Here is a 7,500-nt window from a genome sequence, read left to right as displayed (position 1 = left end):
GGTCGGCGCCTTCTTCTTCCTCTACCACCCACCTGACGCGGTAAACAAGAGGACTGGACGCCCGGTCGCTCGCGCCCACCGCCGGCTGATGCTGGCGCGAGTGACGGGCAACGCAGATGGAGACATTACGTAGACCGGGGGTAATCTAGATGACCAGGGCGTCTGGACGAGGAAGAAGGAGGGAGGGTGGGTGAGTGGCGTGGCGTGTCGCCCTCAGCAAAGTTGTAAACACACACACACACACACACACACACACACACACGAAGTAATGTCGCAGGAAAGAACTGGATGTGCAGCTTATGTCCTACGGGTCCTGGTGTCTCCTTAATCTTCTTTTTATCTCCGTGCACCTGGCTCTGGCCCAAAGAGGTACGACAGTTCACCCTTGGACTGGCGCCGCCGGCCATGGCGCCTGCAGGCCTATACCGTCAGACAGAAGGAGGAGACCATCAGTGCCTTGGTATAATTCACCCCTTCCCACACACACACACATACACACACGCAAACACACACGAACAGACATACATGCTAAGGGGACTACGATGAACGTTAAGATGGAGGAAAGAGAGAGAGAGAGAGAGAGAGAGAGAGAGAGAGAGAGAGAGAGAGAGAGAGAGAGAGAGAGAGAGAGAGAGAGGACGGGGAGTTTTCCTTGGACGTCAGTGAGGACTCCAGCACATTCACCCTTGTGGGCCACAGAGGGAGGCGAGGATGCACCCCTAAGGTGGTAGACGAGGAAGAGGAAGAGGAAGAAGAGGAGGAACATGGTGGACCAAGAGAGCGTCGCCCGCGACGAATCACTGGAGAGGGGAGAGGAGGAAGGAAGGGAGTGAGGAAGGGAGGGAGGGAATCACAACTCTGTATGAAAGAAATGAGAGGTTAAGAGTAGCCAGAGGGGAGCCACGCGAGTGTTAATCCCTCCCCCTCACTCCCCTTCACTCCCCTTATATTATACACAAGCGGGTCGATACACATAAACACACCTTGGATGGGACGCGAGCGAGTGAGGAAGGTGAGGGGGTGTAGGGGGGTGGTGACCTGATTACTGCTACAACCTTGAAAGAGATTTTTTTCTTTTTAAACCAGGTCGATGACGCAGACGGCGGAAAGGGTCGTTCCATCGACGTTGGGAAGAGATAACACCAGCAGACACAGCGCGAGTCCACCAGGGTCTCTCCACCAGGTACACCACACACCACAGTCATCCACGACTCCACCGCTTGGTCCATTCATGTCAGTCAACGCAACGGCCCACTCCTCCTCCTCCTCCTCCGCCTCCGCCTCTTTCTACTAGGCTTCTCCACTAACAAACCAATGCAGCCCCCAACCATACCAGGAAGAGACGTATTCAGCCACTCTACCACTCCATCAATCCAAGACACACCATCTACCACTCACCCGCCTACCAGTCATGTCACTCACACATACGTCTACCAGAAAGCCATTCCCCATCAGCCTACCATAGGTACATTCTACCAGTCACTGCGCAGGTTCGCCATTTCATCAATGTAAAATGCAACACTTCCTCAGCTATTCTGCCAGGCCACTATCAAACCCATTCAACCAGAGTGCACTCAAGCACCATTCAACCTACCCCATCAACCACCTACCCAAATAGGTCTCACGTACGCTAAATACTAAATTCAATTACTCCTCCAGTCTAAATGTCAGACGCTCCCCGACCATAACCTAGCGATCCTCGACTCTACCAGTATCTACCAACCCAACACTCAACCAGACAATCGCTAAAACTGGTGGCATATCTAGGGCGCCTCTTCTCCAACCCCTCTGTCTGTCTCTCTCTCAGCCAGAATGGAACCAAAAGAAGCCCTCTCTACCTCATCATATCACCTGCTGTCAACACTTATAAAACCAGATCTAAGACTAGTAAAGTTAAGTTTTGGGGGCTCGTGAAGCAGATGTGGGTTTAGAACGACGAGATGCTGGAGTTCCCAAAGCAAACGCTGAGACTAGGTATAGGCGAATGAAGGGCTGGCTGGTCAGGTAGATGTGGGGGCCGAGTTACGGCTACGAAAGAGACACGTGCACTCGCAGTACTATACAAGATCAAGCACGAATCATGGCAAGGTGCTGTTGACTAAACACATGAACTCACACCTCAAACGACGTCAAACTCTTCCGTGACTGTTCTCCTGTGTGTTCACGGACATTAACAACAGTTCGCCATTCTGGCTGTTCCACTGAGAAATGGGGACACCACAACAGGTGTTGCTGGAGCGTCAGAGATGACGGATGCAACAGATGTTTCAAGATACACCTGTCGGTACGTACATGGGAAGGCCTGATGGCCTATGACGGGGCTATATATGCTCGCGGACAATGACAGGACATGGGAGTACGTGGGTGGGAAACCCAAGTAACAGATGACCTGATGATCCACTACAAGGTTATCCGCTGTTAAGACCAGTAATATGACATGAGAATACACGAGGACGACAGATAACAGACACTACGTAGAGAAAACAGATGTATGAACCCCACAAAACACACGTCTAGACTCGAAACGTTTCGTACGAGAGACGAGACGACAACCACAGGGTCATGCCTCTGCACTGGGCGCCGAGTGCTGCCCCCTACCAAGACACGGAGGAAACTACAAAAACGTGCACTACCTCCGTGTAAGCGTCTAAGCGGCCGCTTCGCGAGCGCCTCTACCTCCAGCGGCTGCAGGGCTAAGGCTGAGGTGCGCGGACGTACTCACCCGTCTGGAGTCCCAGGGAGAAGGCGCCTCGGCTAGGGCGGCAACTGAAAAGATGGGGTCAGGAGGTCATGAGGGTTAGGCATCAAAGAAGAGATGTAGGAATGACATGGTATGGTTTACATTCTCTCTCTCTCTCTCTCTCTCTCTCTCTCTCTCTCTCTCTCTCTCTCTCTCTCTCTCTCCTTCAAGGACGATATCCAGAGGCTGCTAAATTCAAAAGCTCATTTCGATACCAATCTACATCATACACACACACACACACACACACATATATATATATATATATATATATATATATATATATATATATATATATTCTGGCGTGTGTGCAGGGTGTGCAAGCCCGTGTGTCTGTGTTGGGATTTGAAACTTTGTGAATGTTTTACACCAGAGGGAGGCGGATCTTCTCAGTGAAACATGTGTATTTGTAAAGTTTCGATAAACGGATAAACGAAATTATCTGAACTTCTGCGATTACACCTTCATAAAATTGTCCTAGACTACTGCGATCGTCATATCATCAATACATATATACAAATATATATATATATATATAAAAGGGAAGGGAGCGGGGGGCTGGAAATCCTCCCCTCTCAATTTTTTTTTCTTTTTTATTTTCCAAAAGAAGGAACAGAGAAGGGGGCCTGGTGAGGATATTCCCTAAAAGGCCCAGTCCTCTGTTCTTAACGCTACCTCGCTAATGCGGGAAATGGCGAATAGTATGAAAGAAAGAAAGAAAAATATATATATATATATATATATATAGGGGAGAAAGAATACTTCCCACGTATTCCCTGCGTGTCGTAGAAGGCGACTAAAAGGGGAGGGAGCGGGTGGCTGGAAATCCTCCCCTCTCGTTTTTTTTTAATTTTCCAAAAGAAGGAACAGAGAAGGGGGCCAGGTGAGGATTTTCCCTCTAAGGCCCAGTCCTCTGTTCTTAATGCTACCTCGCAAATGCGGGAAATGGCGAATCGTATGAAAAAAAAAAAAAAAAAATATATATATATATATATATATATGTATATATAATCTGACAGCAAATAGACGACGATTCATAAGGATATCCTACATAAGTATGAGACACTAAGGATTCAAGCACAAGAGGTCATCTGCAAAGAACCTCTTAGATCTATATGAAAGAGAGAGTTCAGTTTTAAGACAGTAAAAGATGGCCTGGGTGGACTGCGTCTTCCTGCCCATGAAGAAAGCATTTGACACTGTCCCTCATGGATGGTTAGCGAAGCACCTGAACCTTCAGGCAGGAATAAGGAGAAGACTCCTTCGTCAGATGAAAATCATCACTTTCATGTAAGTGAAAGAATGACGCCTGTCAGAGATGCACTCTCATACTGCTTTGGAGTCACTAGTGGAGTGCCACAGGGGTCGATCTTTGGACCACTGATCTTGATCCGCGCAAATGACAAATCAGAAGAACCGAACTCATACCTGCATATGTTGGAAAGTGACGCTACTAACGTCATGAAGTAAAGAATGATGAAGACTACATCAACCTTCTAGAGGGACCTGAACATATTCCAATGCTGGTCTGGATGGTGAAATTCAACCATGGAAATGAGGATTGGACACAGAGCAAGGAGGCCTGCCTTCCCTACAGATACGAAGAACCTCTGGTGGGATGTAAACTGCAGAAATCTTGCGTGTGGAGAGGCGCTTGGGGAGAGGATATTGTGCCCAACCCATCGCCATAGCTGTCCCTCAGGATCGTACAAGGAAAACAAACTACGCTACTGGCAAAACTCCGTCACAGAACAGGGAAAAGGGAAGTGTTCACCAAACTATTCACAGCGTATGCTACACCCGATGTACACCCTGCTTCTCCATCAAAGAAAATGGGAAAAAAAATATCATAGGGAAGGTCCGGAGGAGGATCATAAAGACGGTACCATTTATTTACAGAACTGGGTTCCTGTGAGAGGTTGAGAGGCCCAACCGTGTGCGCAGGCGTCGTATCTATGTTCTCAAGGGTCGCAGCACCGCTGTGCTCAACGCCTCCCTCCACTGTGGTGATGGGTCGTGCCCACCCGCTGTAAATTACATTTCATAAACCCAGGTGTGAGGTATGGACTTCATCTAGTCAGTGAAACCCGAGTTCCCTGACGCTCTTACCGGCGCGGGGACGCATTCTTCGGCTGATAAGGAGGCGGCGGGGATGAGAGACACCAGGTGAGATGGTGCTTCCAGGATGAGAAACATGTTCCTCTCAGCTGAGGGGAAGTGTGGATGGATTGACAGTGTTCCCAAACTGGGAGGTTCAAGGCGCGGAGTGGTGGGCGGTCTTCGTCTTCTCTTGCTGTGGTTTTAAAGTTTAGTCTCCCACAGGCGAGCCTGAAGGAGGGATCCCGGGGTGTCAGTAACCAGCTCCTCCTGAGTGTCGGTGGCTTCTTCCCCCTATCCTCCCGGTGGGGGAGGAGGCATTCCTGTGCTACACCCCTAGAAGAAGTGATGGCTGTCGGCTCCTTCCCTATCAGAGTATAAGGTCACGGTTCGCGCCTCACCATAAGTGTGCGTGTGTGTATGTGTGTGTGTGTGGGGGGGGTGCGCTTCATGAGCCATGTCTGGGGGTGCACTAAACACCATACCCCAAAGACACTTCTCCCTCGCATCCCCCCCCAAGATGTATCACCTCACTGACGAACTTCCAAACTCTCGTCCGTTCAGCACCACCCACACCCACCCCTACCCTACACTGACAGACGAGTCCTTGAGATATGGAGACCTGTCTGAGCCAGCAACGTCCTCACCAAACAGCTATGAAAATGGGACTCTCGAACGCCCTACCTTGCACTGTCCCAGACACACCAGCCAGCAGCAGCAGCACCCCTCCCGGCGCAGGAGACACGTTCCTATGACGCCACCACGGATTCTCGAGGATCCAACCCGCTCATTAGCAGGGAAGGGAGCACGTGTGTGTGTGTGTGTGTGCCAGCATCAATAACATCTTGTTAAGGCGATCAACATTTGCACCCCTCACCACTAGCACTCATGAAGGTGTAGTCTACACCCACACCCACATCACGGTCCCTACACCCTCCTCATAAAAGAGGGTAGTCCCTCACACACCCGTCTCATATACATCAGGGTAGCCAGGGTAGACCCTCATACCCACCTCACACACACACACACACACACACACACACACCAAGATGGCCGTCTGACCCATAGACCCCTCTAGTCTCAGCCCAGCCACGTCTGACGGCATCACCGCCCACCTACGTAAATTCACAATCAAATATTCCCTTTTAATACACTTCCAGACATCCTCCTCCTCCTCCTCGTCCCCCTTCCTCCCTACACCTCAAGGCTCATCACCCCACCTCCTCTCCCACTCTCCTCCTCCTCCTTACTGTACATTAACGGTGGTGGTCCCCCACCCACCTACCGTGCATTAACGGTACACGCTTGCCTCCCTCTCCCCTATACCTTCTGTGTATCAACGGTACATCCACATCCCCCAACCCTGGCCGGCACTGCCTCTCTCTTACCTGCTGGTGCGTTGCCCGTCGCTCACGCTGCTCTATGCTGGTGCTACTAATAATGATGAGGATTATCCTAATTCATAATGCTGTTGTATGCTGTTCTAGTTACAACAACGACCCAACCACTACTGTCCCTTCCACCCCACCACAACTGCCACCTTCCACACACCCACACACACACACACACACGACAATTTCTGTTGTTACTTCTGCTGTAGCAGTTGCCTCCGTCTTTCATACAGGGATACGCAGACAGTCACGAACCACAAGATCTCCTGTCGAGGCTGTTGGCGAGAGCGAGAGGCACACACATCTTCGAAGCCTCATATCGACTGAGGAGCAAATAAAATCATTCGCAAACTTGAAGCCACAGAATTTGTGTGGTATATATTTTCCCAGTCATTTCAACGCGTATTTATTATTAGCATTGCCTTCACCTACTCTCTTTACAGGTAAACCAATCCATTTATTATGTGTTATGAGGAAGTACACTTTGCCTCCGTCGGGGTAACAAAATAAATTGCCTTTTCCCAAGCTATCTATCCTTCACGCTGGCTCCTCACTCCAACCTTCATTCCCCTTTACCTCCCAGACGTACCCCCAACCCCACCACTCCTGCACACTCGGCTCTTCCCCCCACCAACCCACCGACTTACCCTCCTCTACCCCTCAGCCTCCCGGCTTCCAGCCTTGCACATGGAAGGTAAATACCACAACACTCTGGCGGATTAAGTTCACATACGTACCTCCCTCTGAAGCCGAAGCCTCGCAGATTAAACCCCCATGGATTACACTTCGACCCCTCCATATTCTTCGGTTCAGCCTACGACAAGAAGCACGTCGACCCCCATATACCATTTCGATGACAAGATTCAAAATAACAAGCGATTTTGCATCGTAGACTGGAAGAAGCACGTCGCCCCCCATATACCATATCGATAATTCTTTCTAACAAGCGATTTTGCGTCGTAGTGTGGAAGAAGCACGTCGCCCCCCATATACCATATCGATAATTCTTTCTAACAAGCGATTTTGCATCGCAGACTGGAAGAAGCATGTCGCCCCCCATATACCAAATCGATAATAATTCTTTCCAACAAGCGATTTTGCATCACACACTGGAACAAGTTTTTTTTCTTTCTCGCTATTTCTCTGCGTAATTTACAATTTCTCGATGCTCCAGAGTATTTTCCACCCTCCGTGGGTGCAATTAATGAGTGAATAAATGAATAAATTATGAAGCACGACGTTACGTACCTAATCACGACGGTACGGTCGTTC

General features: G+C 49.6%; 1 long non-coding RNA gene across 1 annotated transcript in view; it reads right to left on the bottom strand.

Annotated features, from left to right (window-relative positions):
• The window catches only part of LOC139753066 (uncharacterized), a 253,298-nt gene that overhangs the window by 130,903 nt on the left and 114,895 nt on the right, over window positions 1-7,500 (bottom strand). Inside the window, exon 3 of the long non-coding RNA XR_011713641.1 lies at window positions 2,723-2,766. This is a non-coding gene — a long non-coding RNA (uncharacterized lncRNA). The remainder of the gene's footprint in view (window positions 1-2,722; window positions 2,767-7,500) is intronic.

Source organism: Panulirus ornatus, chromosome 14 (assembly GCF_036320965.1).
Source record: "Panulirus ornatus isolate Po-2019 chromosome 14, ASM3632096v1, whole genome shotgun sequence".
Lineage (NCBI taxonomy): Eukaryota > Metazoa > Arthropoda > Malacostraca > Decapoda > Palinuridae > Panulirus > Panulirus ornatus.
The sequence above is the reverse complement of the archived record's forward strand: the minus strand, read 5'-3'. Positions and strand labels throughout refer to the sequence as shown.